The 15,021-nt window shown below is 53.5% G+C and overlaps 1 long non-coding RNA gene across 1 annotated transcript; it reads left to right on the top strand.

Moving 5' to 3' along the window:
- The first annotated feature begins 652 nt into the window (after nucleotides 1-652).
- Nucleotides 653-6,244, top strand: LOC125153920 (uncharacterized). The gene is made up of 3 exons (XR_007147622.1): nucleotides 653-893; nucleotides 3,713-4,033; nucleotides 6,142-6,244. It is a non-coding gene; the product is annotated as an uncharacterized LOC125153920 (long non-coding RNA).
- Nucleotides 6,245-15,021: the final 8,777 nt, after the last annotated feature.

Here is a 15,021-nt window from a genome sequence, read left to right on the forward strand (position 1 = left end):
ATGGATAAGAGCAGCATGAGCTTGTTCTTAGAGATCAGAAGGTAATCTCCAGGTAGAAGTAAGGAGGAAGTGGTTACACATACAGGGGAACTGAGGATGGGGGGCTGGGCGGGGGTGGGGGGTAGGACTTGCTGCTTTTCCTCATCCAAGCCTCTCTATGTGATCTTTTTCTTCACTGCCCAGCAGTGATGTAGGGAAGGAACAGAGAAACTAAATACATTTTCCCAGAAGCAGAGGATTTTGCACGGGAGGAGGGAGGACAGGGCTACCGTTGGCAAACATCTGCAGCATATCCAAGGAGGAGAGGTAGACTGGCTGTGGTCGGGGACCCCAGTTGCTGAGCCACCGGCAACAGGTGGATGCCAAAGGCAGTTGGACTTGGGTTCCAATAAGTCCACTTGAAGGAGTGAGTTCCCCATCACAGGAGGTATGTAAGTAGAGGCCACACATCTACCCAGGAAGCTCATACCCTTGCATGGGATGGGCATCTCCTCCAGTGCCAAAACTCTAAGAAAGGGACCAGAAGGAGAAGGAGGAGGAGGAGGAGGAGGAGAGCAGGGGGAGGGTGGAGAGAGCGAAACAGGCCCAAGGCAAGAGAGGAGATGTCACAATAGCAGCTGACAGAACAGCAGCTCAAGATGGAAACATGCCTTTATTTGTGAGGAATTTGTTTCAGCAAATGAGAGACAGTGATGATGCTCAGGCTGTCTCCTGAGATGAGTACCATCTGGGGAAAAAAAAAAGTCTAAATTCAACAGGACTGATTTTTTTTTTTTCCCCACTAATGAACTAAAGCCAAGTTTTGTGCCTGTCCTGCTGCATCTTTGCAGAAAGAAGCTCTTTAGTCCCGCGAGAGGGGCCACCTTTCCGGCCAGATAAAGGAGAAGTCCCAGGTCAGAGGCTCTTTGTAAAACAATGTTTATTGTGAAATACATTGTTCCAAATTTCACGTTCAGTATCCCCTTGCTTTTCTCTTTAAAACCACCCACATCTGTATCCCTAAGTGATGTATTGTTCCCTTTGCTTCTCTGTGACCTTAAGATAAATGGAGACCATCCTGGATACGCTCTTCTATGACTTTCTTCTTTTGCTAAATACCCTTTGGAGGTTGATTTACATTGATGCGTGTGGCTGTATTTAATTTGCTTTTATTCTCAAGAGCATTCTACCCCATGAACATAGATTATTATTTTTTTATTAACCGTGGATTGAGAAGTCTTTCTGCTTAAATTTCCAAATGTATACTGTCTTTCGAGTTATCTATTTCCCATTGATTTCGAAATTAATTTCACTGTGGTCCTAAAATACAGTCTTATGGAAGACATCCTTTGAAAGTTGTTGAAGCTAGCTTTATGAACGAATGTGGTCATTTCTCATAAGTGTATGTGTGCCCTTGGGGGAAAAAAAAATATTCTCCCATCGTTGGGTACAATGTTCTCTGTATGGCTGCTTTGATTAAGTTTGTGATATGTACTATTAAATCTTTTAAGTGCTTTCTTATTTTTATCCACTTGATTTATAAGTTATTGTAACCATTAAGTTTAACTGTTCCATTATAATATTGGACTTTCATATCTCCTTTTATATCTGTCAATTCTTGCTTTAAATACCTTAAGCTATGAGGGGCTCCTGGGTGGCTCAATCGGTTAAGCATCCAACTTTGGCTCAGGTCATGATCTCACGGTTCATGTGTTCGGAGCCCCGTGTCAGGCTCTGTGCTGACATCTCAGAGCCTGGAGCCTGCCTCCCATTCTGTGTTTTCCTCTCTCTCTGCCCTCCCCGGCTGAGCTCTCTCTCTCCCTCCCTCCCCCGTCTGAAAAATAAATAACCATTTTAAAAAATTTAAATATCTTAGGCTGTGTGATTAAGGTATAAAATATTCAAATTGTCTATCTTCTTATTGTATTAATTCTTTTTTATTTCCCATTGACCTTCTTTATCTCTGATAATGCTTTTGGCCTGAATTACAGTCTGTTTTTTTCTTTCTTTCAGACATTAATATAGTTATCCTATTTTTCTTTTCTTATTTTTTTCATTTTCCTAGAACATATCTTTTTTCCTTTGATTTTCCATCTTTCCATATCCTTAATGTTTTTCTGTGTGTGTGTATGTGTGTGTGTGTATATATCCCTTGTAAATAGTATATTGTTGGATTCTCATTTAATGTTCTTTGACAGTCTTTGCCTTTTAACTAGAGAGTTTAGCTCATTTATATTTTAGTGATTGGTGATCAGTTTGGAAGGTTCTATCTTTTTACTTTTTATTTATTACTTATTTTTAAAATTTTTAATAGATTTTGTTTAAAGTTTATTTATTTTGAAAGAGAGAGAGAGAGAGAAAGAGCGAGCAGGGGAGGAGCAGAGAGAGAGAGGGAGAGAGAGAATCCCAAGCAGCTTCTGCACTGTCAGCACAGAGCCTGATGTGGGGCTCAAATTCATAAACCACGAGATCATGACCTGAGCCAAAATCAAGAGTCAGATGCTTAACTGACTGAGCCATCCAGGCTTCCCTTTATTTATTTTTTAAATGCTTATTTATTTTGAAAGAGAGAGAATCGAGAGAAAGAATGGAGGAGGGGCAGAGGGAGAGAGAGAGAGAGAGAGAGAGAGAATCCCAAGCAGACTCTGTCTCACAAACCATTGAAGTCATGACCTGAGCTGAGGTCAAGAGTCAGATGCTTAACTGCCTAAGCCGCCCAGGAGCCCCTTATTTTTTTATTTTTATTTTTAAAAAGATTAAATGAAGCCCAGAAGGGTTAAGTGGCTCGCCTGGGGCTGCCCCATTAGCAGGTGCCAACCTTGGGACTCAAACCCGTGCCATTGGCCCCAGGGTCAGAGCGTGCACTAGGCTGAATGGCCCCTGCCCTCTCCAGCCTCTGGGGATCTCCATCTGAGAGCTGAAACAAGAAGACAGGGCGTGGCCTCGTTCAACCTCCGCAGGGGACATGCGCATTGGGCAGATAGAAATTGTCACCCCCCTGCAGAGATTCACGATAACAGTGAAAGCACCGTGAGCGTCGATGGCACATTCGGATTGCAGATAAACTTTAGTGAGCGGGTGAATTCACAAACCCGGCATCCGCAAGAAACGCAGCTGGACTGTATATAACCTTCTTTTATTCTCCGCCACACAATCGACTCAATAATTATTTGCCCAGTTCTTTATAAGTGCATTTCTGGGGGTGGCAATGCTTGGGCAAAATGGCCGATGTGTCCGTGCTTCAGAATATTCATGTACATAATAGAATAATACCGGTTCAGAGGACCTCATGGGATCACGTCCAAGGGCTCAGCAAATAACGAAGGGGTGACTTCTTGCATCCTTATATTGGCACTGAACCCACACGTGCAGTGACTGCCGGGCCCCAGGCACCATTTCCAGTTAATCTCACAGAATTAACGTTTATGTAGGGGCACCTGGGTGGCTCAGGTAGTTAAGTGTCCGACTCCGGCTCAGGTCACCATCTCTCGGTTTGTGAGTTCGAGCCCCACGTCGGGCTCTGTGCTGACAGCTCGGAGCCTGGAGCCTGCTTCGGATTGTGCCTCCCTTTCTCTCTCTCTGCCCCTCCCCAACTCGTGCTGTCTCTCTCTGTCTTTCAAAAATAAATACACGTTTCAAAAAAATGTATTAAAAAAAGAAGAAAGTTCACGTAGCCAGGAAATGTCCTAGAAACTGTCTGACCTCACTCCACTTCTCTTGTTGGCCATTTAAGAAACCTTGATTGCACCCTGGCTATGAGTCCAACGCAGAGGGCTGCTTGACAACGGGAACGCTAGAGCTAACTCAAGAGATAATCAAGAGTCAGATCCAGACCTCAGAAGATCGTCCAAAGGAAAGACCCGGCCACAGAAACCAAGAGAGTCATCCGTCCGCCCCAGTTACCCAGGAGGAGCTGGAAAAGCCGTGTGGGCACCCAGACGGCACCGAGGCCCTCAGGGAGAGCCTGTCCGCCCCGCTGAGGAGCCGCCAGCGAAGGCGAGGAGGGTGCAGGGTCCCAGAGGACAAGCTGAGAACGCACTTCTGGAAGACAGAGGTCAGTTGCGCTAAAAGCCGCTGGGAAGTCCCGGATGATGTAGAGTGGGAACCAGGCAACCATCTCTTGTCATCCCTCCGGACGTGGCTTCAGAGGAGCAAGCGTCTGGCCGGGGGCCGCGTGAGGAGGGGGCGCCAGAGGCAATTGAAATGCCAGTGGTTGCCTCCAAGCTGAGAGAGCTCCTCTCCTGACACCCCCCGGCAGGCTCTGGGCAGGAGCCCCGTGCGCTTTGTCAAATGGCTCTGAGCTGGTCCGTCACAGGGAGCAAGCACTTCCTGACCAGTCACTGCCGACGAGCCCGGTTCTAAGGGCTTGGCCCGTGTGGGCTCATGCTCCTCCCTGGAGTTCCGGAACATTCCACAAGGTGACATTGGGCGGGGTGTTGACATTGCCTTTTTTGAAAGAGAGTCTCAGAGTCCCGCCTCACACCCATTTCACAGCTGAGGAAACTGAGGCACGCGAGCGTCGTAACTCGCGCGGTTTCATCACGCAGTATGAGTCCCCCACAGAGCTGGACCCAGGCAGTCTGGCCGCAGAGCCTGCCGTCGTTACCCCAAGTCTCAGCCACGAAGCGCTCTTCAGTTTGTCCTTCCTGGGTCAAAATCTTCAGGAATTCAGCTGCTGCCCTGCCCAGTCCATTCCTTAAGGCCTCGCTCCGGCCACCATCTGAACCGTCCCAGGACTGCATAGGGAAGGGGAAGGTGCTGGAGACAGAGAAGAAATTGCCTTTGCCTGAACCGATCCTAGGGGCTGTTTGCGAAAGGGGACCCACCCCCTCCCCAATCCTGGCATTGACGGAGCACTCTGCTGGGTTCATTCACCTTCCCCCTAAGACTGCATTTGAAGCAAGGGTTGCTAAGGCAGGAGACAAGCCAAACATTTGAAAACCAAAGGCCTCAAATTCACTGGTTTTGAAACTTGAACCTGACGAGAATCTCCTCGTTAACCTGCCCATGGACGGGACCCGGGGACCGGCTGTATAAGAGGCCCAGGAAGTTCTGGGGAGGCTGGCGGCGGACCCAAGTGTTGAGAACAGCCTCCTTCCCAGTGGCCTTGTAGCTGGCGGTCCCTCGGTTCTGCTGGGCTCCCCATCCTGGCCCTGCCGGCAAACCCCCCCATCTGGTCCGGTCATCGGTCCACACCCAGGCCTTGGAGTCCTGGGGTGTCGGCTGCCCCCTAGGAACACACACACCGCCACCATGGCCAGCTCTGGCCAGCCTGGCCCCGAGCTCTGTGCAAATGCTTCTCATTAGCAACTAGAAAGCCCGGGGAAGGAGGTGGGGGGGCCGCCCCACCAGCTCCCGGGCCTAGCAGGGGCTGACAGAGGCTGTAACGGCAGCCAACCCACAGCCAACCCCAACTGCCTTCCAGCAATCCGTCATTATCCCTTCCCTGGCCCGGTAATTCCATTGTTAATTAAAATCCTGCAGCCTTTAATAACACGGCTCATAATTGCCGTTTTCACCAGCCCCGGATTGGCTGTGCAGGCTTTGGGGGGACCCGGGGCTTAGTTTCTCGGGCTTGGCTTTGACGACGCTCTCTGGTTATAAATTCCCCCACTCGCCCTCAGCCCGGAGTCCCCCGTGGGCCTCACGGTGGGGCGGCCCCAGTGTCCCCCACCCTGAGGGCCGCCCCAGCACCTCCTCGACGTCACCAAGGAAGGAGAGGGGCTCTCCACCCCCGGAGATGGGACCCCAAGGACCCTCAGCAACACAGCCCCGACAGAGGCGGGCTCCCACACACACAGCTGGCCCGTGGAGGCTCTGACCCTGTCCGCACGTGGCCATGCTCTTTCACACCCACATCCTTCCCCTCCGCCCCCACCTGCCCACACGCACCCCAGCCCCTGCTGCTCTCCCTCGGCCACCCAAAGGCTCCTGAAAGTCCGAAGGGTTATCCCCCAACGGCCGGCCGGGAAGGTGACTGCATGGCCCTCTCTGAGGCGAGCCCCACCCCTGCCCTCGGGCCGGACCCCGTACTGGGGCAGCCTGTGCCCCTGAGAGCCGAGTGTGGGGCTCTGGAGGCCCAGCGGCGGCCCTGAGGTTGGCTGAGGTCCGGCTGCAAGGCCAGTTCTCCCTCTGAGCCCCGCTGCTGCCCTTCCCTCTTAGGCACTGATCCAGGGAGCAACCCCATTAACCTTCCGGCACACAGTCTCCACCCGAGTCCGCTTTCTGGGGACCTGACCTTCTAGAATCACCCGTCGCTTTGGAATCCCAGGTCCTGCTCCCTTCCCTCTGCCCGTCCCCCACTCACTCCAGGGGCCCCAGACCCTCCCCACCACTGCCCGTTCCCCAAGCTCATGACTCAGCTCATGCTCCTTGTTCTCTGCTCCTTCTGAACGGAGAACACAGTCCACTCAAGCTATAAATAAACCCAGGTGCCCGTCCCCCCCACCCCCCTTCCACCCCCCACCCCCCCCCAGCTGAAAGTCACTGGAGGCCAAGGACTCCTTCCGTGTCCTTCAGGCCTGTGAGGTCGGCCGTGTCAAGCCCATTTCGTGCGCTCAGATCATAGCTGCTTCCGCCGGCCTCCTAAAAGTCCCCTCCCCAACCCGGTGCACTCGCTGCTGGCCCCTTTGTGAGAAAATCAGTCCCTCAAATCCCCAGCCCTCAGCGATGCCTCGGTGGGAGACTCACGTCCACAGAGGACCGCTTTCACTCATTACTCTGTCATTCGCTCACTCACTCAGTCAACAAACGCGTTTGGAGCACCTGTCTTGTACCAGGCACTGTGTTTGGTCTGGGGACACCTTGGAGGAGAAGATGTCCAAAGTCCCTCCCCTCGCGGAACTAAAATTCTACGGAGGGAGGCACGAAATAAGCAAGGTACGTTAAGTAACGTAAAAATATAACAGGCTAGGGGCGCCTGGGTGGCTCAGTCTGTTGAGCGTCTGACTTTGACTCGGATCATGATCTCACAGTTTGTCTTGTTCGAAGCTGGGGCCAAGAGAGGGGGCCTCTCCATGGGCAGCGGGGTCACAGATCCCTCCCGGCTTTGTGTCTCTCTGCCCCATTCTTCAAGTACCCAGTTCCCCGGGCTCTCCCCGCCCCCGTATGGAGGCCACCTTGAGCACCAGCAGGAGGCAGTGTGGAGCAGAGAGGAACAAGGGCTCTGGGGTCAGGCTGACCTGGGATCGCTCCTAACACTGTGTCATTTTGGGTAAGTTACAGAGCCTCTCTGAGCCCCACTGGATTAGTTTTCTACAGCTGCTGTAGCAAGTGACCACAAATGTAGCAGCTTAAAACCATGCATATCGATTACCTTCTAGTTCTGGGGTTGGAGATCTGACGCGGGCTCACTGCGTTCTTCGGGGGGTCAGCATTGGCTGCTTCCCACTCCGGAGGCTCTGGGGAGAATCTTGTCCACTCACCTCTTCCTCCTCCTGCAGACTTTCTGCATCCCTCGGCCCATGGCCCTCCCGCATCTCCAAAGCCAGCAGGGTACCATCGCGGACAATGTGCGGTCCCTCTGCACATGACCAGAATGCTGCTCAGGTCAAATGGGACACCCCTCACACGCTGACAATTCGGGCCTGCTGACCACACTTTTTGGGAGACGGTCAGAAACCAAGGGCAGAGGTGAGGTCTAAGAATGACTCAAGGTGAGGCAGGGCTGTCCAGAGGGAAGGGCAGAGAGACCCTCCTTCCATAGGCCCCGCTTTCCCCCATGCCTGCACGTGCTCTCGTTTGTGGAGAGGTCACCTCCGAGGAGCCTCTTCTTCCGACGTGGCCTTGGAAGTCACTCGGTCACGTCCGCGACATCTATTGGTGCACACAGGGCCAGCCCGCATTCAAGGGGGGAGGGCTGTACAAGAGCATGAACTCCGGGAGGCACGGCTCACTGTGGAGGCCATGTCTGAAGATTATATCTACCACCGGGGGGGTTCCTATGGCAGGAGCAGGGAGGGGGTACCAGGCCCAAGGCGGCCAGAGCAGGACAGCCCGACAGTTCCATCTGGCTCAGAGTTGAGCCAGACTTCTTCAGAAATGTTGTCTCCGACTGATTTCACAACTATTCTCTGTTGCCTGCCCCCGTTATGACTCAGTGGCAGCCTGGCCCCACAGGGTGCCTAGAGTCACCAACTATCAGGAAAAGAAGTGTCTTTCCCAGTGGAGCAACGGTGTGAGACATTCCTGTCCTCACTACTCAATCCGATCACTGATTAAATATCTATAATTTCTCAACTGCGGCCCACTCCATGGTCCAGCTAGTTGAGAAACGCCCTGGAATTTTTTCCTCAAGCACAGTCTCAAAATTATTTGACTCCCTCGCGGATTTACAGCCAGACCAGGGAAGCACCCGGCCCTATAGCCATCCACCGTTGTGACGCTGATCGAGCTTTTAACTCTCCAGGTGCTGGTTTTCCCCTGTAAGAAAAGGGGTAATGAGAGGGAGACGAGGTTGACCAGATGTCTCCAAGAGACACCATTGTGACCGATGCGTTCCAACTATCTCTGCGGCCTTGAGCAAACCCCTACGCCTGCCAGGCTCCTCATAGCCCACCTGTAACATGGGAAGTTGCACAAGATGACTCTGTGGGTCTTTCCAGCACCATCTGGCTCCACTTCAGCACATGCAGGCATGTATCCATTCCGTTAGGACTGGGATTCGAGCCCGGCTGTTCAGCACAGATTGCTATGCCAGTCCCACCTCCAAGGCCCCCGGCATTGCAAACCGTTACAGACCGGCCTGTGCAGCCTCGGAAACTGATCTACAATCCATTCACTGGCTCCCAGCTGCGGGTGAGTGATGGGCCAGGCTGGGCAGCATCGTGGGGTAAGGAGAAGAGATCGAAATAAGAAGGCAGCCAGGCTGGGTGAAGATCCAGGCTCTTACTGGATTGTGGCTTTGACCTTGAGAAATTCCTTGATCTCGCCGAGCCTCGGTTTCTCCATCTGTAAAATGAAGGTTAGAATGCACACCTCCCAAGAAAGGCCCAAGGGTTCCAGAACGTATCTGAGAAAGCCTGATATAGAGTCTGTTAGTATTCAGACTGCACGCTGGAAAGCTGATTCTTGTCACCCGAGCAGAGCCTTCCCCGAGATAATTTAGGAGGTCTGGGCTCAGGAGCGCTCCCCCGGGCAGCGCCGTCCCCTCCCCTGTCGGCCGCAGGATGGATAGGCCCCGCAGCCTGGCTGGAAGGGCCATCCGTGCCTCCCTTTCCGAAGATGCCCTGGGCTGTCGCGCTTTCTGGCACGCCATGCTAAAAAATGACTCCAAAGAAAAGTAAGCAGACACTCCAGGCCATAAATATTTCAGAGCCGAATGAACGTCCTTTCCCCAGTCCCGACTTGCCATATATATTATTTATAAAACCATAACTTGAGTTGAAAGGTAGTCGTCGAAAGAATAGAGAGTCTCACTCAGATTCACTTGGTGATTGGAAAAACAATCTAGAAAGGGGGAAAATAGTGCTGGCTGGATGAGGTCACAGGAGGTCATCTGGTCCCTCCCCCTGGCTCCAGAGGGAGCGTGGCCAGAGTGACCGGATGGTACAGCCCAGAGAGGCCCCGCACACCGGCAGACTGCTGGGCTCACACAGCCTAGGGCCTCGAGGCCTTTTCAGGAAGTTTCCACGACATGACAAACAAAAGTCGACACGTTGGTAAACATCTTTCGTTTCCCTTTATAACAGGGAGCAGGGCTTATGCGGAGAAGACAGGCCGAGGAGGGCTGCTAAGGGCTGTTGAGGAAGCAGAAAGAGCCCGGAACCAGGAATCCCGAGGGACCTGCGCTCCAGTTCTGTCCTGCCCCTTCCTAGGGTGACATCCAGCAGGTCACAATGACATCCTGGACTGAGATTTCCCGTCCGTGAAACGGTCCTCACGTGATGAGACCCAGCATTTCTGTCCTGTAACGAATGCTCGGTGACCCCTCCTTCTCCCTCCAGAAATAAAGTTCATCGATAACATGACCTATTCACATACATAATTATAAAAATCAGGATAATAGTGCCCTAGCCTGTAACGCAAAGGAGAAATAAAAGAGCAGTGATTTACAACCAAACGATGTTTTGTTTTCAATGCTTCGGCAGCCGGACACTAGGGAAGCAGTGGAACTGAGGCACCTGCTCATCTCCTCACCACGAATGTGACGTTTCCAAGCGCGGGCTGGCGTCGTGACGCTGTATCTGACACTGAAACACCACGAGCAGCCTCGCGTTCAGGGACGTGTCTGGAAGAGTGGACACTCTCGGTAAAATCCTGTACAAAACAAGAGACGATCTCTCCTCAACTGTCGCTCTAGTTGCAAGCATGGGAGACTCCTTTTTTGTTAAAATTGTGCAAACAGACAAAAAAGGAAACAAACAAAAAAAACCCTACCCCCAAACTGTGTGCTGATATGTAAAATGTGAAAAGCAGGGTCCAGTTCTAGGCTCCGATCATTTTCTAGAACGACTTTTTAATGTCTGTTTTATTTTTGAGAGAGAAAGATAGAGGACAAGCGGGAGAGGGGCAGAGAGAGAGAGGGAGACACAGGATCCGTAGCAGGCTCCAGGCTCCGAGCTGTCCGCACAGAGCCCCATGCGGGGCTTGAACCCACGAACCGTGAGATCATGACCTGAGCTGAAGTCAGACACTCAACCAACGGAGCTACCCAGGCGTCCCTAGGCTCAGATCATTTTCAACAAGTTTTTCACCCACAGGAATGCCTGGAGGGACATTTGCAGTTTTCCCTGGGATGCAGTCACCATTTCTCACTGGGCACGTTAGAGACCCGCGGGCATCCCTGCCTGCCAAGCGCCAGTCGTCCCTCCCAGCATCGTGACCACCATAAGTACCACCCACGGGACCCCACATCCAAAACACCCGCAGGGAGCCCCAGATGGGCTGCTCCCCAGGTCGTCCTGTGCTGCTCTGACCATCTGATGCCACCCACAAACGGCTTGATGATGCTCACCTGAAGGCCGGGCTGGCCACACGGTGTCTGCTTCAGTTCCTGCCCCACGGTCACGCTGTGGAGGCAACGGTGGCCAGAAACCCTGCTTGAGTGGAGCCTGGAGCCCTGATCCTTCCCCTCCCTGACTCCGCCCACTGGGGAAGTCAGGTGCCTGCCAGGCACCGAGGGAGCCCAGCACCCTACAGGCTGCGACTCCAAGGAGTCCAAATGGCAGTGCTCAGAAGCACCCTAGAGGGAGGAGCACCCTAGAGGGAGGAGCACCCTAGAGCCCCACCCAGGCTCGGGGCAGAGGACTGCTTCCTCGGGACCCCACAGCTCCTCGGGCCCCACGCCTGCCCCTGCTCTTGCCCGAAGCCACCTCCCTGCGGACCAGACCCCACAGGTCAGGCTGGGTACACACTTCACCTTTGCCCCCTGCTCGGCCTGCCCGTCCCACCCTCCACCCACGCATGATGGAACAGCTTTCCGTGCCCACAGTGGACACAAATCCAGCACCCGCGGTCAGCGTATCAGGACACTGACCAATGGGAGGTGGGAGGAGGGTGGGGGAGAGTATGTGGGCTGGGGACAGTCTGGAAGCTTCTCAGAGAAAGCAGAACCTCAGCCGGTAAGGGCTGGGCAATGAAGGGGCCTGATGCCAACAGAGGGGTGGACCCCCAAGAAGAGATTCGACGTGCACCCAGGCCACACCACAGGCCCCAGGGTCTGAATCAGGGCACTCTTGGGCTCTTTAAGATCAAATATCTTTTGGGGACGCCTGGGTGGCTCGGTCAGTTAAACATCTGACTCTTGGTTTGGGCTCAGGTCACGATCTCATGGTTTTGTGAGTTCGAGCCCCGCACGGGGGCTCTGGGCTGGCAGCACTCTCTCCCCATCTCTCTGTCCCTCCCCCACCTGTGCTGTCTCTGTCTCTCTCAAAATAAATAAACTTCGGGGGCATCTGGGTGGCTCAGTTCGTTAAGCGTCTGAATTCGGCTCAAGTCCTGATCTCACGGTTCGTGGGCTCGAGCCCCACGTCAGGCTCTGTGCTTACAGCTCAGAGCCTGGAGCGTGCTTGGCATTCTGTGTCCCCCTCCCTGCTCACGCTCTGTCTCTTTCCCTCTGTCTCTAAAATAAATAAACATTTAAATAAAGAAAGAAATACACTTAAAAAAAAGTTTAAAAAGATCAAATACCTTTTGTATCCCCCAACATCTGAGGGGAAAGGATCACGTGGCCCAGCTAAGGGCTGAAGGGAACAGGGTCTGGGGTCACTGTGTCACTTCTCAGGGGATAAAGACTCCTCGCCTGGGTAAGGGGGGTTGCAATACCTTCCTCAGAGGTATGAACATGAAGAATGGAGATGAAGGTCCTAGAAACGGCAGGCCGGGCCCGCCGGTGCCCGTGCGAATGACGGCAGTGGGGTCATTCACACACAGGAAGGCCTGTAGAAGCTTCCAGACTGGTGTTTTCTGGCACTGGAACGATCTCTCCCAGGAGGCCTGCTCCGGCCCGGGGAAAAGCCCCCCATTTGCTCCCAGTGGGGCTGTTACGTCCTTCCAGTTGGTGGGCACAGGAAAAAAGCGTCCAGGAAACGTGCTCAGAGGAAAACGCGGTTCTTCCTCAAATATCGTGTCTACCCCCAGGTCCCAGCAGGACCTCCAGGAGCAGCGTGGCCCCCGCCCCCCGCTTCAGCCCGGACCCAACCTCTCTCCAAGATTCTCTGCCCCCCTCTGTGCCCACCCACCCCCCAAATTAAAAAAAAAAAAAAGAAAGAAAGAAAGAAAGAAAAAAATGGAGAAGTTAATTGGCTAAAATGGAAGGGAGCGCACTCACTGATTACATTTTTCCCCAAAGGAAACTTGAGTTAATTTGGCCGGTGACTCATATGCCAGGCTGCCAGTTACAACACACAACCCCAGACAGCACTCCTCACCGGGCCCAGCTGGCACCCGCCCTCCCCGCTCCCCGCTGCGGGCCCCAGGGTCCCTCCTCCGAGAGGCAGGGGTCGGGCGGGCAGCGTGCCCGCCGGGGTACGGGGCTCTTGGTGGTGCTTCCGGACGCGAAGGGCACACGCGGGCACGCACACGCACGTCCACGCGGAAACGCACGCATCTACGCTCGCACCAGGCACCGTGCGCGGGGCACACGCATACACGCACGTGCACGCTCGGGACGCCGCGAGAATACTCAGTAAGTCGTTCGGTAGTCAGCTCTCCAAATGCTGGGGAAAATCCAATGAGAGGGCCTCAGTACTAAGTCGTTCCTATTTTTCCCAGCCTCTTAAAGCTTCCAGGGAGCAGATGGGGCGCCTGGGTGGCGCAGTCGGTTAAGCGTCCGACTTCAGCCAGGTCACGATCTCGCGGTCCGTGAGTTCGAGCCCCGCGTCGGGCTCTGGGCTGATGGTTCAGAGCCTGGAGCCTGTTTCCGATTCTGTGTCTCTCTCTCTCTCTCTCTCTCTGCCCCTCCCCCGTTCATGCTCTGTCTCTCTCTGTCCCAAAAATAAATAAACGTTGAAAAAAAAAATTTAAAGCTTCCAGGGAGCAGAGAGGGGGGCAAGCAGGTGCTCATGTGAGCCCTGTGAACTTTGGGTGGAAATTCCCGGCCGGGCCCCCCAAGCGTGGAGGTGCCCGCTGGGCTTCTTCATCTCCTTGGGGGTGAGGGGCACGTGGGGACCCCACCCCACCACCGATACTGTTCACGAGGCCACCTTTCTAATGAAAGTGACACCCAGCTCAGGCAGGAGCCCCCAAGGCAGGCCTTAGAGTCAAAAGACCTATTTACGCGCTGTGTGACTTTGAGCCAGGCACCCATTCTGAGCCTCGGTTTTTTTTTTTCTAGAAAACATCTTCATTCTCCAGTTGGACAGCAATGTGAACGTACTTAATAACGCCGAACTGTATGCTTCAAGTGTTAAGATGGTAAACTTTATGTTTTGTGTGTTTTAACACAATTTCTTTCTTTTTTTTTTTAACGTTTATTTTTGAGACAGAGAGAGACAGAGCATGAACGGGGAAGGGTCAGAGAGAGGGAGACACAGAATCTGAAACAGGCTCCAGGCTCCGAGCTGTCAGCACAGAGCCCGACGCGGGGCTTGAACTCACTGACTGCGAGATCATGACCTGAGCCGAAGTCGGCCACCCAACCGACTGAGCCACCCAGGCGCCCCTAACACAATTTCTTAAATTGAAAAAAAAAAAAGAGAAAAAGAAAGGCTTAAGCTTTCTCATTCCTCTTTCCCCCTTGCGACTGGCTGGGGTGTAGAAATGATGGCAGGAGCTCAGGCAGCCTTTTTGGACTCACAGATGGAAGTCACCTGTTGAGCATGGCCGTACAGTCGGATGCAAGGACAATGGTTCCTAGGACGCTGCCAGGTAAACCTTGGGCTGCTTGTGTGAGAGAAGTCAACTTCTATGTTCATTTTAAAAGCATATATGCTCATACTTAAGGAAACTTAAAACATTTCAAGGGGTCGATTAGGACAAGGATGAGAGACAGTTCCTAGGACCCTTCCCCCAGTTATCCCCAGCAAGGGAACATGGCGCAGGGTTCTGGATTCTGGCCCAACCCACCGCCAACTTCTGCATGACCTCAGATCAGCTTCTTCCCTCAGCCTCAGTTTCCCTACTTGTCTTTTGACACTAGTATTATGAGTCTCGGTTTTTCAAATCTGTTAATGAGAGGCCCAAGCAGGGAAATCACTGGGCAAAGGCCTGGGAGCCCCTAGACCAGAGCCCAGGGGCAGCCAGGAAGAACAAGAGGCCCGGACGAGGAGCCACAGTCCCACAGGCCAACCCCCTGCCACGAAGGTACTGATGGTCAGAGCTTTCTGGAGCCGACGCCCTCCTCCCAGATGAGGAAGCAGAGGCAAAGGCATGCCCCCCTCCCCCGCCGCGGCCAGTTCAGGACTCTGTGTGGCCTCTGTTAGGCCCACCCTAGGTCTCCCTGGGGCCCCGGGGGGCGGGGAGCCAGCCAATCTCTTAGAGGAAGACAGGAGGACCCTAGAAGCCAGTGCCAGCCCTCGGGGCGCAGGAGGAGGAGGAGGAAGTCAGAGAAGGAAACGCTGGGAAGCAGCACGGGTGGAAAACACATTTGCTGGTTTCCCAGGA

The sequence above is a fragment of the Prionailurus viverrinus genome, chromosome E3 (genome assembly GCF_022837055.1).
Source record: "Prionailurus viverrinus isolate Anna chromosome E3, UM_Priviv_1.0, whole genome shotgun sequence".
Lineage (NCBI taxonomy): Eukaryota > Metazoa > Chordata > Mammalia > Carnivora > Felidae > Prionailurus > Prionailurus viverrinus.